The sequence below is a fragment of the Balaenoptera borealis genome (genome assembly GCF_965194805.1).
Source record: "Balaenoptera borealis genome assembly, chromosome: 10".
NCBI lineage: Eukaryota > Metazoa > Chordata > Mammalia > Artiodactyla > Balaenopteridae > Balaenoptera > Balaenoptera borealis.
In genome coordinates, this window is record NC_138874.1 from 10,629,968 (window position 1) to 10,646,391 (window position 16,424).

General features: G+C 43.6%; 1 protein-coding gene across 1 annotated transcript in view; it reads left to right on the forward strand.

The window, feature by feature from the left end:
- The first annotated feature begins 310 nt into the window (after window positions 1-310).
- Window positions 311-16,424, forward strand: part of LOC309635882 (uncharacterized protein) — a 277,308-nt gene continuing 261,194 nt past the window's right edge. Inside the window, exon 1 of the mRNA XM_082407729.1 lies at window positions 311-1,879. The gene's annotated coding sequence lies outside the window, so the exon portion shown is untranslated. The remainder of the gene's footprint in view (window positions 1,880-16,424) is intronic.

Consider the following 16,424-nt stretch of genomic DNA (forward strand, 5'->3'; position numbering starts at 1 on the left):
GATGTGGCTTCAGCTGGCAATGGTTAAGGACATTAGCAGCTGTGTTTCTTTATGGGGGCGATGGCTGAGGAAGGTAATAGCGCTGTTTCGGGTCGTCTAAGGTTAGACAGTATGATGGAGCCGCAAAGTGGAGGCCGTGGAGTGGACTCTGTTTTGACTCAGTGCATTTGTCAGCAACTCCTGGGTGAGAGTGGAAGGTGGGGCCTGGGTGGGAGCGGCTGGTGGGGGTTTGGTGGGAGTAGGTGGGGATGGAGGTTGGAGGATGGGTGGGAGGTAGGGACTGGGTGGGGCCCCTGTAGGGCAGGCAGGTGTCCTTTCCGTGCTGCTCCAGGTGCAGGCGGGCGTCACACATGTGGGGAAGTCCAGTCACCGGTCACGGCCGTCAGCCATGACACAAGCCCACCCTGAGATGGCATGGCGCCTAGGTGTGCAGCTCCGATTGTACCTGGGCAGCATTTGAAGGACATGCCCATCGGTGAGGGCACTCAGGCCCAGCTGTTGGCCTCCATAGTACCTGTCAGGGCTGGGGGGTGGTCCTGAGTAACACCTGGATGGACTTGATCTTGATCAGTGTGTGTAATCCTGGCATTAGGCACCAGGTCGGCCATTGCTACACTTCCTTAGTCCTCCATATTTTCGCCCCCAGGAAGATCCCTAGAAACTAGTCATACAAGATGCCATGTGTTTCGTGCCAGATTCCTCGGCAGATACTTGCCTCTTGCACATTAGGCAACCACAGGCAGCAGCCCCCTTCTGCCCCTCATCCTCACCTAGTGGGGTTTCTCTGGTGGCCACAGCCTTCCTCCCCGACCGGCTCTCTCTCCACGAGCTAGACTTTGCTTTTCTGCCCATCCCTACGCACCTTCACCCACTCACTCCTGCCCCAGTGCTACTGAGCACCCACTGAGCCAGCTGCCCTGCTCAGCCCAGGTAGAGAAGCAGGACGGGCTCAGTCCTGCCCTCCAGAGCTTGTGAGAACCAGCCGCAGGGAGTGAGCTAAGCGCTCTGAGAGCAGCTCCTGGGGCCCGCGGTTATCAGTACAGGGTTGCTCAGCGCCTTTCAGGGACAAAATGCAGCAGCATCTATAAATATGAAATACTTGTTATACTTAGGAACATACTTAGCACCGTCGAGAATGTTCCAGGACAGGTGCTATCTTGACGTGAAACTCTTGGTGCCCTTAGGTGCCTCATCACCTAATGACAGTCCACACATGTGAATGCAAACATTAGTTTTTTTGGTTAAAACGTGGCTCAGTGAAAAATTTTTGTAGATGAGCTGTGTGTACAAGCAGAACTTTCTTTCGAAACCCTCTTTGGGCAGCCGTGTGACACAGGAATCCCAGGATAAAGGTGAAATGCAGAATGGGAACCTACTCCAGGTGCATCTCTCACAATGCACCTCACCTTTGCATATCAATGCATGGATTACAGACGCTTCCTTTTCTCAGAACTAGTCGGTGCCCTGTTACACACTCTGGTGGACAAACAGCCAGTGAGCTTTCAAATTCCCTGCAATATGAGAGCAGAGGACTCAGGCCTTCAGAATGCCAGAGGCCAGTCCTATGTAGCGATTTCTTTACGCTTTCCCTGAACGCAAGTGATTCTGTTTGGTAACTGGCCCTGCCTTCAGAAGGGGGCCTGGCCTGCACTAGCCAGCCAAATTTTGAAATTCTACTGGGAGCCAGTCATTATAAAAAGCCTGGAACTTGGAGAGGAAGAAAGGTGACTTTGATGGTTATTGATGAGCTCACCAGGTATGGATGGAACTTTCAAACAGGCCAAATGAAATACCAGGCCCTGAGCTTCGGGCCTCACGCTGTTGCCGCCACGAGGAGCAGGTGGGAAAGCTCCGGGAGTATCAGATGTGTCAAGCACAGGTGAGCAGGTAACCGGATCGCCGCAGGGGCCCCCAGGCGGCAGGGGCACCGTGTGTGATTCGTCGAGGGAAGCGGTGTCGTGGGTCAAAGCTGCATCCCTCTTACCTGTAAGCAGTGGGGCTCATAGGTTAACCCAAGCCTGTTCCTGCAGGACTGACATGCCTGGTTCCAGTAGATGGAAGTTGATGCAAATCACTGCCATTTCTTCTGCAGCAATAATTAACCCGCAGGAACCTTGCAGGAGTAGGTAGTTTCAGGAGAATGGTGTGGAGATGTTGGAGGGAGATTAGCATTCTTCAGCTCTCACAGTGGTTTGCGCCACATTTCAGTGTGTGTGTTCGCGGTTCCAACTCATTACCATAAAAGAACTTCATAAATTAAATCGCTAGGCAGGGAAAATCGACTTTGTTTACACAGAAGGCCTGGGATGCTAGTCTGTTTTGAGGAACTGTGGGAGGCTTGGTCCCCACCTGTGTGTCCTCAGTTTCCGGATCTGTTGGGGAGAGCTTTGGCCTCGCTGACCTCTAGAATTTGTCCAGCCCAGAGACCTACGATCCTATTCACTTTAATGAATCAGAGGCCTGTCCGGAGCCTGAGGAAGCATCTAGCCCACCTGCCTGAGCTGCAGCCAGCGGATGACCTGTGACTTTCATTTCCAATTGCTTGGAGGACAGCACTGCTTCCTCAGGCCCTGTGCACGTGAGCAAGCTGCCCCATGATTACAGGTGGTGGGATTATTTTGGGGGGATTGTGTGGCCCAGTGAACTGACTACTTGCAGAGAGTGGACCCTCTGTTTTGGTCATTTTGATCACAGCACTTAGCACAAGGTACTCAAGACCCAAGAACCATTTGTGGAAAGAGGGAGGAAAGAACAGAGGGAAGAAAACTTCCCCAGAAATCCTGCCGCCTTCAGCTCAAGTCACGTTCTCTGTAGCTTACTCTTATTTCCATCAAGCATTTAGACACATCTTTAATTGGTTCTTAACGCTTCTCAAGAATTTCAATGAGAGAAATCAAGTCTGTTGTCCGCATTTCATTGATCAGGCCGTGCAGGCACAGAACAGGGACGGCTGGTCTCCCATGGCAGTGATGTCTGGATGAGAGCTTGGTTTACCCACGTGCCCTTCCCCTTCCTGGAGGGTGTGCTTGGAAGGGGTCAGTTAGGCCAATCCTCAGTGCCCAGAGTCCCTGGTCAGGCTTCTAGAAATCTAGCATTGACTCTGGTTTCCAGAATGATGAAGTTTGCGTTTCCTTTTGGGGGTCCTGTTGGTGTGAGTGTGGTGAGCATACATCAAAGTGCCTAAAAACACAAAGAGAGATGCCAGGCATAATTATTATCTTTTTAGCTACTTTGAAGTTGAGTTTCATAGGAAAAGAGTATTAAGTTATTTCGTTTGCATTTAAGCCTATGTTTAACCATGGAATCAAAGGCTGGCTTCCCTTTACAGGGATTTCAAGTTGTAGAGGTCAGCTGGTGCTATGGACTGCATGTATGTGTCCTCCAAAATTCATATATTGAAACCTAACCCCCCAATGTGAGGGTAGTAGGAGGTGCGGCCTTTGGGAGGTGATTAGGTCAAGAGGGTGGAGCCCCCGTGAATGATATTAGTGCACTTATAAAAGAGACCCTGGGAGCTCCCTCATCCCTTCTCACTGTGAGGACACAGTGAGAAGGTTGCTCTCTGTGAACATGAAAGCGGGCCCTTACCAGACACTGAACCTGCTGGTGCCTTGATCTTGGACTTCCAGCCTCTAGTACTGTGAGAAATAAATGTTTGTTGTTAATAAACCACAGAGTTTATGGTGCTTTTGTTATAGTAGCATGAATAGACTAAGACACACCCCCTAGGAAACTGATACAGTATTCCCAAGGGATGTAGTTTAAACAAATTCTCACAGAGACCTTTAATGTGTGTGTATGTGTGGGTATATCAGATAAGTGTATGGCAGTGGCATCTCTGTGTTTAAGTGAAGACATCCTTTGTCATCCTCCAAGCAGTCTGAGGAAGGAATCAGATAGAGAACTTCAAGCTCCTGGTTCTATTTTGTGCCTCAGAATGCTTGAAGGCCTTCCCAGCTGTTCTGTGTTTGGGTTTGGCTTTCAGGCCTGAACATGGAGGTGGGGAGGGTGGCTGGAGCTAGTCCTGGGTTTCTTTGAGCCTCTCAAAAAACATTCTGAGTGCATAAGAAACCATCTCTGTACTACCTGCAAGAGTAGCCATGCTGCTGAAGAACAGTGGCAAACCATGAATTAAGAAGGAGGATTCTGAGCTCAAAATTACATCCCCCACCAGCATGTACAGTTAACTAATATTTGACAAGAAAGCTAAGAACACCCAATGGAGAAAGGATAGTCTCTTCCACAATGATGTTGAGAAAACTGGATAAACACATGTAGAAAAATGAAGTTGGACCCCTATGTTATACCACTTACAAAAATTTACTCAAAACGGATCAAAAAGACTTAAATGTAACCTGATACTATAAAACTCCTAAAAGAAAACGTAGAGAAGAAGCTCCTTGAACTTGGCATTGGCAGTGATATTTTTGGATATGACACCAAAGCACAAGAAACAAAAGCAAAAATTAACAAGTGGGACTACATCAAACTTAAAAGCATCTGCACAGCAAAAGAAAAAATCAACAAAATGAAAAGGCAACATATAGAATGGGAGAAATATTTGCAAACCCTGTACCTGATAAAAGGTTAATATCCAAAATAACAAAAACTCCCAAACAATTCGATTAAAAATGGGCAGAGGAACTAAATAGACAGTTTTCCAAAGAAGACATCCAAATGGCCAACAGGTACCGGAAAAGATGCTCAACATCACTAATCATTGGGGAAATGCAAATCAAAACCACAGTGAGCTATCACCTCACACTGTTAGAATGGCTTTCATCAAGAAGACAAGAGATAACAAGCGTTGGTGAGGGTGTGGAGAAAAGGGAACCCCTGTGCACTGTTGGTGGGGATGTAAATTGCTTTAGCCACAATGGAAAACTATAGAAGTTCCTCAAAAAGTTAAAAAATAGAACTACCATATGACCCAGCAAATTCATTTCTGGGTATATACCCAAGGGAAATGAAATGAAAACAGGATATTGAAGAGAGATATGCACTCCCATGGGTATTGTAGCATTATTCGCAATAGTTAAGATACGGAAACAACCTAAGTGTCCACCAACAGGTGAATGGGTAAGAAGATGTGGTGTATATATACAGAATGGAATATTATTCAGCTATGAGAAAGAAGGACATCCTGCCATTTGGGACAACGTGGATGGACCTTGAGGACATTAGGCTGAGTGAGTCAGACAGAGAGAAACAAATATTATGTATCACTTATATGTGGAATCTAAAAAAACCAAATGCATACAAATAGTAAAACGGTGGTTTCCAGGGGTTGGGGTGTGGGGAATTGGAGAGTTATTTAAGGGTACAAACTTGCAGCTAGCAGATAAATGAGTTCTGGAGATCTAACGCACAGTATAGTGAATATAGACAGCAATATCGGGTGTATTATATTCATCAAACTCGCTAAGAGACTAGATCTTAATTATTCCCATCACAAAAAAGCAATGATAATTATGGGACAAGACAGAAGTGCTAACTATGGGTACAGTGGCAATCATGTTACAATATATAAACATCTCAAGTCAACATATTATACACCTTTTGTATCAATCTTTTTCAGATTCAGCACATAAGCGAGACTTCGTGATATTTGTCTTTCTCTATCTGATTTACTTAGAATGATAATCTCCAGGTCCATCCATGTTGCTGCAAATGGCATTAAAAAATGTTACAAATGAACTTATTTACAAGACAGAAACAGACTCACAGATTTAGAGAATGAATTTGTGGTTACCAGAGGGGAAGGGTCGGGGGGAGGGATAGACTGGGAGTTTGGGATTGACATGTACACACTGCTATATTTAAAATAGAAAACCAGCAAGGACCCACTGTAAAAAAAAACCAAAACAAAACATGTGGTACACCTTAAACTTACAGTGTTATATTTCAAATATATTTCAAACAAACAAACAAATAAATGGAGGCTTCTGCACACTTGACTTCCAGCCTTGAAAGTGTAGGAAGCCAGGGTCTCTTTCTCCCCCTGAACTGTGATCCTGGTGGTTCACCAGGAGCTCAGCTCCCTGGCTGTCCCCCCGTCCCCAGAGACGTCGCCTGCCATGGTGGGCTTCTCATATTGCCCTGCCTCAGCCTTCTGGGACCCTCAGTAGACAGGTCTTGGCTTGGTGACAGGAGCAGTAGGAAGACAATCATTCTAAGGTGGAAGAATTTCATTGAACACACAACAAATGTTTGTTCTGCGTCTGCCCGGTGCCAGACACAGTGTGATAATGCTTTTACATCTATTCCATTTCATCCTTTTGACAATCCTGTGGGATTGGAGTTCCCGTCTCCATTTACGAGATGAGGAAACCGAGGCTCAGAGGGCCAAAGGACACACAACTGGAGAGGGGCTGAGGTGTCCAGAATATGCATCCTTTGATGCCAAGGGTAGTTAATACAGATCACCTGAAGTTACGGCCATGTTCAGGTCCTCAAATGTGTGATCGGCTTCCCTTTCCCTTGAAATCTGCATCGTGGACTATATCCCTGTGTCCTCGAGGGTGGAGTCTGCTGCTCTGAGAGGAGTTGGGAGGGTCTGACCCCATTGGAGCCTGGGGTGGGGTTCCAGGGACAGCTGCCAGGTTTAGCAAATAAAAATGCAAGATGCTCGGTTACATTTGAATTGAATTGCAGATAAACTGAATACTTTTTTAGTCTAATGTGCCATGCAATATTTGGGATATACTTATGCTAAAAAAGTATTCTGGTTATCTAAAATTCAGATTTAACGGGGGGTCCTGTAACTAGCTAATCCTAGTTTCAGGTGATGCTTGTAGCTGATCTAATGCTGAAGGAGGCCTCCGTCTGCAGAGGCTGGGACTGGATTCAGTGTCGCTCTTTAGCTTTGCTGGTTCTCCAGAGCTCATTCTGAAATCAGCCTCACCATCTACAGCTGAAGTTTCAAACTGGCAACTTGGGCAGAATCTAACCAGCCGTGTTATGTTTGGCTGGCATGATGTTAATAAAAACAATTAGTCAATTTTTTAAATCAGGAGCTCTCACATACAAATCTAAATTTCCAACATTTAAAAAAAAATCAGATCAGCCACGCTGAGCCATGAAGACCACATGGCGGCAGTCATCTGGAGCTAAGTGCCAGCACCTCTCCTAGGCAGGGCTTGCACTCGCCAGTTTGTCCTGTTCTCATCGTTCCCTGTGGTTATATCCATCCCACGTACTCACTCCTACCTGTCTAGCCCCTGCACGCATTGCGTTTTTGATTCCTGATCTATACTATACACCAGAAAGTCTCCTTCTTCTTGCAATGACAGCAGAAAACACCAAGAGTCTTCAATGCACTGGCTCCACCCATTTCTCCCATTTTATTGCGTCTCCCTCCCTGAACCCTTCCTCGATGAAGGAAGGCTCATGCACTGGTTGCCGGTTACCTCCTCTTCCCATGGCTCATGCTGTCCCTTCCCCCAAAGAATGCCAGCCTGACCCCTCAAGGCCAACCCATGGGCATGGCTTCCTTCAAGATGGCGCCAGAAAGCCCTCCCCCACCCCTGCAGCCCTCTGAAGCAAACTCAGAATCACATTGCCATTTGGCTGAATTTCTTTTTTTTTTTCTCTTCCATTATGGTTTATTACACGATATTGAATATGGTTACCTTTGCTATACTGTAGGACCTTGTTGTTTATCCATTCTATATATAATAGTTTGCATCTGCTCATCCCAAACTCCCAGTCTTTCCCTATGCCACCCCCCCTCCCCCTTGGCAACCACGAGTCTGTTCTCTATGTCTGCGAGTCTGTTTCTGTTTCGTAGGTAATGAACTTTCATAGGTAATGAACACTTGTATCATATGTTAGATTCCACATATAAGTGATATCATATGGTCTTTGTCTGACTTACTTCACTTGGTATGATAAGCTCTAGGTCCAACCATGTTGCTGCAAATGGCATTATGTCATTCTTTTTTCTTATGGCTGAGTAGTATTCCATTGTATATATGTACCACATCTTTTTTTTTTAACATCTTTATTGGAACATAATTGCTTTACAGTGGTGTGTTAGTTTCTGCTATATAACAAAGTGAATCAGCTATACATATACATATATCCCCATATCTCCTCCCTCTTGCGTCTCCCTCCCACCCTCTAGGTGGTCACAAAGCACTGAGCTGATCTCCCTGTGCTATGCGGCTGCTTCCCACTAGCTATCGGTTTTACATTTGGTAGTGTATATATGTCCATGCCACTCTCTCACTTCGTCCCAGCTTACCCTTCCCCCTCCCCATGTCCTCAAGTCCATTCTCTACATCTGCATCTTTATTCCTGTCCTGCCCCTAGGTTCTTCAGAAGCATTTTTTTTTTTAGATTCCATATATATGTGTTAGCTTACAGTATTTGTTTTTCTCTTTCTGACTTACTTCACTCTGTATGACAGACTCTAGGTCCATCCACCTCACTACAAATAACTCAATTTCGTTTCTTTTTATGGCTGAGTAATATTCCATTGTATATATGTGCCACATCTTCTTTATCCATTCATCTGTCCATGGAAACTTAGGTTGCTTCCATGTCCTGGCTATTGTAAATAGAGCTGCAGTGAACATTGTGGTACATGACTCTTTTTGAATTATGGTTTTCTCAGGGTATATGCCCAGTAGTGGGATTGCTGGGTCGTATGGTAGTTCTATTTTTAGCTTTTTAAGGAACCTCCATACTGTTCTCCATAGTGGCTGTATCAATTTACATTCCCACCAACAGTGCAAGAGGGTTCCCTTTTCTCCTCACCCTCTCCAGCATTTACTGTTTGTAGATTTTTTGATGATGGCCATTCTGACTGGTGTGAGGTGATACCTCATTGTAGTTTTGATTTGCATTTCTCTACTGATTTGTGATGTTGAGCATCCTTTCATGTGTTTGTTGGCGATCTGTATTTCTTCTTTGGAGGAATGTCTATTTAGGTCTTTTGCCCATTTTTGGATTGGGTTGTTTGTTTTTTTAATATTGAGCTGCATGAGCTGCTTGTAAATTTTGGAGATTATTCCTTTGTCAGTTGCTTCGTTTGCAAATATTTTCTCCCATTCTGAAGGTTGTCTTTTCATCTTGTTTATGTTTTCCTTTGCTGTGCAAAAGCTTTTAAGTTTCATTAGGTCCCATTTGTTTATTTTTGTTTTTATTTCCATTTCTCTAGGAGGTGGGTCAAAAAGGATCTTGCTGTGATTTATGTCATAGAGCATTCTGCCTATGTTTTCCTCTAAGAGTCTGATAGTGTCTGGCCTTACATTTAGTTCTGTAATCCATTTTGAGTTTATTTTTGTGTATGGTGTTAGGGAGTGTTCTAATTTCATTCTTCTACATGTAGCTGTCCAGTTTCCCCAGCACCACTTATTGAAGAGGCTGTCTTTTCTCCATTGTATACTCTTGCCTCCTTTATCAAAGATAAGGTGACCATATGTGCGTGGGTTTACCTCTGGGTTTTCTATCCTGTTCCATTGATCTATATTTCTGTTTTTGTGCCAGCACCGTACTGTCTTGATGAGTGTAGCTTTGTAGTATAGTCTGAAGTCTGGGATCCTGATTCCTCCAGCTCCGTTTTTCTTTCTCATGATTGCTTTGGCTATTCGGGGGTCTTTTGTGTTTCCATACACATTGTGAAATTTTTTGTTCTAGTTCTGTGAAAAATGCCATTGGTAGTTTGATAGGGATTGCATTGAATCTGTAGATTGCTTTGGGTAGTATAGTCATTTTCACAGTGTTGATTCTTCCAGTCCAAGAACATGGTATATCTCTCCATCTGTTTGTATCATCTTTAATTTCTTTCATCAGTGTCTTATAGTTTTCTGCATACAGGTCTTTTGTCTCCTTAGGTAGGTTTATTCCTAGGTATTTTATTCTTTTTGTTGCAATGGTAAATGGGAGTGTTTCCTTAATTTCTCTTTCAGATTTGTCATCATTAGTGTATAGGAATGCAAGAGATTTCTGTGCATTAATTTTGTATCCTGCTACTTTACCAAATTCATTGATTAGCTCTAGTAGTTTTCTGGTAGCATCTTTAGGATTCTCTATGTATAGTATCATGTTATCTGCAAACAGTGACAGCTTTACTTCTTCTTTTCCAATTTGGATTCCTTTTATTTCTTTATCTTCTCTGATTGCTGTGGCTAAAACTTCCAAAACTATGTTGAATAATAGTGGTGAGAGTGGACAACCTTGTCTTGTTCCTGATTGTCGAGGAAATGGTTTCAGTTTTTCACCATTGAGAATGATGTTGGCTGTGGGTTTGTCATATATGGCCTTTATTATGTTGAGGTAAGTTCCCTCTGTGCCTACTTTCTGGAGGGTTTTTATCATAAATGGGTGTTGAATTTTGTCGAAAGCTTTTTCTGCATCTATTGAGAGGATCATATGGTTTTCCTCCTTCAATTTGTTAATATGGTGTATCACATTGATTGATTTGCGTATATTGAAGAATCCTTGCATTCCTGGGATATACCCCACTTGATCATGGTGTATGATCCGTTTAACGTGCTGTTGGATTCTGTTTGCTAGTATTTTGCTGAGGATTTTTGCATCTATGTTCATCAGTGATATTGGCCTGTAGTTTTCTTTCTTTGTGACATCTTTGTCTGGTTTTGGTATCAGGGTGATGGTGGCCTTGTAGAATGAGTTTGGGAGTGTTCTTGTCCATTTCTTCCAGGTTGTCCATTTTACTGGCATATAGTTGCTTGTAGTAATCTCTCATGATCCCTTATATTTCTGCAGTGTCAGTTGTTACTTCTCCTTTTTCATTTCTAATTCTATTGATTTGAGCCTTCTTCCTTTTTTTCCTGATGAGTCTGGCTAATGGTTTATCAATTTTGTTTATCTTCTCAAAGAACCAGCTTTTAGTTTTATTGATCTTTGCTATTATTTTCTTCATTTCTTTTTCATTTATTTCTGATCTGATCTCTATGATTTCTTTCCTTATGCTAACTTTGGGGGTTTTTTGTTCTTCTTTCTCAAATTGCTTTAGGTGTAAGGTTAGGTTCTTTATTTGAGATTTTTCTTGTTTTTGAGGTAGGATTGTATTGCTATAAACTTCCCTCTTAGAACTGCTTTTGCTGCATCCCATAGCTTTTAGGTCATTGTATTTACATTGCCATTTGTTTCTAGGTATTTATTGATTTCCTCTTTGATTTCTTCAGTGATCTCTTGGTTATTTAGTAGTGTGTTGTTTAGCCTCCATGTGTTTGTATTTTTTACAGATTTTTTTCCCTGTAATTGATATCTAGTATCATAGCATTGTGGTTGGAAAAGATACTTGATAGGATTTCAATTTTCTTAAATTTACCAAGGCTTGATTTGTGACCCAAGATATGATATATCCTGGAGAATGTTCCACGAGCACTTGAGAAGAAAGTGTATTCTGTTGTTTTTGGATGGAATGTCCTATAAATATCAATTAAGTCCATCTTGTTTAATGTACCATTTAAAGCTTGTGTTTCCTTATTTATTTTCATTTTGGATGATCTGTCCATTGGTGAAAGTGGGGTGTTAAAATCCCCTACTATGATTGTGTTACTGTCAATTTCCCCTTTTGTGGCTGTTAGCATTTGCCTTATGTATGGAGGTGCTCTTATGTTGGGTGCATAAATATTTACAATTGTTATACTTCTTCTTGGATTGATCCCTTGATCATTATGTAGTGTCCTTCTTTGTCTCTTGTAATAGTCTTTATTTTAAAGTCTATTTTGTCTGATATGAGAATTGCTACTCCAGCTTTCTTTTGATTTCCATTTGCATGGAATATCTTTTTCCATCCCCTCACTTTCAGTCTGTATGTGTCCCTAGGTCTGAAGTGGGTCTCTTGTAGACAGCATATATACAGGTCTTGTTTTTGTATCCATTCAGCCAATCTGTGTCTTTTGGTTGGAGCATTTAATCCATTTACATTTAAGGTAGTTATTGATATGTATGTTCTTATTACCATTTTCTTAATTGTTTTGGGTTTGTTATTGTAGGTCTTTTCCTTCTCTTGTGTTTCCTGCCTAGAGAAGTTCCTTTAGCATTTGTTTAAAGCTGGTTTGGTGGTGCTGAATTCTCATAGCTTTTGCTGATCTGTAAAGGTTTTAATTTCTCTGTCGAGTCTGAATGAGATCCTTGCTGGGTAGAGTAATCTTGGTTGTAGGTTTTTCCCTTTCATCACTTTAAATATGTCCGGCCACTCCCTTCTGGCTTGCAGAGTTTCTGCTGAAAAATCAGCTGTTAGCCTTATGGGGATTCCCTTGTATGTTATTTGTTGTTTTTCCCCTGCTGCTTTTAATATTTTTTCTTTGTATTTTATTTTTGATAGTTTGATTAATCTGTGTCTTGGCATGTTTCTCCTTGGATTTATCCTGTATGGGACTCTGTGTGCTTCCTAGACTTGATTGACTATTTCCTTTCCCATGTAAGGGGAGTTTTCAACTATAATCTCTTCAGATATTTTCTCAGTCCCTTTCTTTTTCTCTTCTTTTTCTGGGACCCGTATAATTCAAATGTTGGTGTATTTAATGTTGTCCCAGAGGTCACTGAGACTGTCCTCAGTTCTTTTCAATCTTTTTTCTTTATTCTGCTCTGAGGTAGTTATTTCCACTATTTTATCTTCTAGGTCACTTATGTGTTCTTCTGCCTCAGTTATTCTGCTATTGATTCCTCCTAGAGAAGTTTTAATTTCATTTTTTGTGTTGTTCATCATTGTTTGTTTGCTCTTTAGTTCTTCTAGGTCCTTGTTAAACGTTTCTTGAATTTTCTCCATTCCATTTCCAGGATTTTGGATCATCTTTACTGCCATTACTCTGAATTCTTTTTCAGGTAGACTGCCTATTTCCTCTTCATTTGTTTGGTCTGGTGAGTTTTTACCTTGCTCCTTCATCGGCTGTGTGTTTCTTTGTCTTCTTATTTTGCTTAACTTACTGTGTTTGGGGTCTCCTTTTCGCAGGCTGCAGGTTCATAGTTCCTGTTGTTTTTGTTGTCTGCCCCCAGTACCTAAGGTTGGTTCAGTGGGTTGTGTAGGCTTCCTGGTGGAGGGGACTAGTGCCTGTGTTCTGATGGATGAGGCTAGATCTTGTCTTTCTGGTGGGCAAGACCACGTCCAGTGGTGTGTTTTGGGGTGTCTGTGACCTTATTATGATTTTAGGCAGTCTCTCTGCTAATGGGTGGGGTTGTGTTCCTGTCTTGCTAGTTGTTTGGCATAGGGTGTCCAGCACTGTAGCTTGCTGGTTGTTGAGTGGAGCTGGGTCTTAGCATTGAGATGGAGATCTCTGGGAGAGCTTTCGCCATTTGATATTACGTGGAGCCAGGAGGTCTGTGGTGGGCCAATTTCCTGAACTCAGCTCTCCCACCTCAGAGGCACAGGCCTGATACCCGGCCGGAACACCAAGACCCTGTCAGCCACATGGCTCGAAACTCCGGAACTCCACACTCCAGAGGCCCTCCTTTCCATGTGCTGCCTTTCCCCTTCTGCGCAGGTCCTCTGTGTACCACATCTTTATCCATTCATCTGTTGATGGACATTTAGGTTGTTTCCATGTCTTGGCTATTGTAAATAGTGCTGCTATGAATATTGGGGCCCATGTGTCTTTTCGAATTAGAGTTTTCTCCAGATATATGCCCAGGAGTAGGATTGCTGGATCATATGGCAACTCTATTTTTAGTTTTTTGAGGAACTTTCATACTGTTTTCCATAGTGGCTGCACCAATTTACATTCCCGCCAACAGTGTAGGAGGGTTCCCTTTTCTCCACACCCTCGCTTGGCTGAATTCCTTCATCGTACAGATTAAGAAATGGAAACTGTGACTCTCGAGGATTGTGCACAACTAAAACTGTGTAAAACTGTGAGTAGAACTCAGGCAACTGGGAAGCGGGACTTTCTCACCGAACCACGTGCTCTTCCTGCAGATCCAGCCTCAGTGATCTCAACGTTTCCAGCACCATGTGCTTAATGAGTTTTCTCTGACTGATTGATTGATTGATTACTACAACACTCAGTGCTCCTGGCAAAGCAATTCTCATTCTGTGGAACACATTATCTTGATGCACGGCAGCCTCTAGAGCTTAGATTGGGGGAGCTCAGGATAATCTTCAGATCATTTAGCGATGTTTTGGAGCCACTGGACCTGCGATAAGGATCTAAGAACAGTGCTGGTTGTTGGCATTTGGAAAGGGGCCGGGGGGTGTACCGTGTTGTAGGGGATTTCAGGTTTGTTTCCTAATCTAAAGCAGGGGTGGGCAAATTACTGCCTGAAGGCCAAATCTTGCCCACTGCCTGTTTTTATAAATAAAGTTTTACTAGGACATAACTGTACTCACTCATGTACGTATGGTCTATGGATGCTCTCATGCTGCATTGGCAGGGTTGAGTAGTTGCAACAGAAAACGTATGGCCTGCCCATCTGAAAATATTTACTACCTGGCTCTTTAGAGAAAGTTTTCTGACCCCGGATGTAAACCATTCAGGAGCCCATCAGGTTGGATGTTATTATTCCCACTTGCTTGCCCCCCTCAACCCCGATCTCACCACCCACAGTATTGGGTGGGGATGGAATCCAACTATTCGATTCCAAAACCCATCGTCCTTTGACCAGATGCCCACAGGACAAAGTCCAAATTCCCTAGCATGGATCAAATCCACTTGTCCAGCCTGTGAGCCCCTCAGGCCAAAGACTTTGAGCCCCTTGCTGGTTTCCAAACATGCCATGCATTTACGTACGTGTTGGTCTCTTTGTGAATGACATCTCCTTTTCACCAAATCCCCGGTCCTCCTTCCTAAGTCCTGATGCATCTAAAATCTTACCTCCTCTGTGGAAGTGCCTCTGACTTTGTCCGACGGGTGAGTAAGAATGAAAGCCAATATTACTGAGTATTTTCTTCAAGCAGTGATCTAGGCTGGCCACTTTATTGTATGTTCTATTTAATCGTTTTATGACAACCCTCTGAGGCAGGCACTGATAGTCTCCTTTTCAAGGGGCATGAACAGGTTGAGAGAGATTGAATAACTTGGCAGTGGTCCCAGTGCTAACAAGGTTCGGTCCCAGGGCTTGGCCCGGGTCTGCCTGGTGTTCGGGTTGAGCTGTTACCGCGAGCCTCCGTGTAGCATCTCCTTTCTGCGCCCACTGCTCCTCCAGACCTGGCTGTATAGCATGTGCTCAGCCCGGTGTGACAGTGTCTCCCAGAGGCTGGGAACTCCTGGGGGACAATGAGTGCATCCCCTTACAGTTGTGACCTGACACATGAAGTGACTCAGTAAATGTTTGCTGAGGGAATGATGGCATCTTTTTTTTTCTTTTTGGCTGAGCCATTTGGCATGTGGGATGTGGGATGTGGGATCTTAGTTCCCCCACCAGGGATCGAACCCGTGTCCCCTGGAGTGGAAGCACGGAGTCTTAACCACTGGACCGCCAGGGAAGTCCCATTAAAGTTTTTTTTTTTTGACGGCATCTTGACTTTTTCACACCAACCTTGAACCTTCTCTCATTGTTCTGTCCATAGTATTTCAATAGCATTTAGCAACTGGGGGTAGACAAGAGTTTCCCAGATTCCTTCCCGTGGATGCCACCATCTCTCTGCCTCTGTGTGGATCATGCGCTGTGGACAGCCCCGGCCTGTTCCCCACTCAGCTTTTGGATTTTTACTTTGGTCCCTTGGTACCCACTCCTTTCTTAGCATTTCAAAAAGGTTCTTACGTTTCATCCATAATTGAGTAAAGATTTGCAGCTGTGAATAAAAGATTGATTACAAGTAACAACAGCAAAAATAACTCCTTCTTTCAGTCTGCCTTCCTCCAGAAAAGTCCCCCAACTTCGAACAGAGAGTGCAGGCAGTCTGTGATGTGAATCCACAGCATCTAATGGGTTTACTCAGATTCCAGAAAGGGAAACGTGGTTATTTATCATTACAGTAAGTCCCCTACATACAAACGAGTTCCCTTCCGAGAGTGCGTTTGTAAGTCCAATTTGCTCCTAAGTCCAACAAAGTTAGCTTAGGTACCCACCTAACACAATCGGCTATGTAGTACTGTACTGTAACAGGTTTATAATACTTTTCACACAAATAATACAATAAAAAGAAACAAACACAGAAAATAAAGAAAACTTTTTAAAAAATTAATTAATTATTTAATTTATTTATTTTTGGTTGCGTTGGGTCTTCGTTGCTGCGTGCGGGCTTTCTCTAGTTGTGGCGAGCGGGGGCCACTCTTTGTTGCGGTGCGCGGGCCTCTCATTGCGGTGGCTTCTCTTGTTGCAGAGCACAGGCTCTAGGCGCGTGCGCTTCAGTAGTTGCGGCTCACGGGCTCAGTAGTTGTGGCTCGCGGGCTCTAGAGCACAGGCTCAGTAGTTGTGGCGCACGGGCTTAGTTGCTCCACGGCATGTGGGATCTTCCTGGACCAGGGCTCGAATGTGTGTCCCCTGTATTGGCAGGCGGATTCTTAACA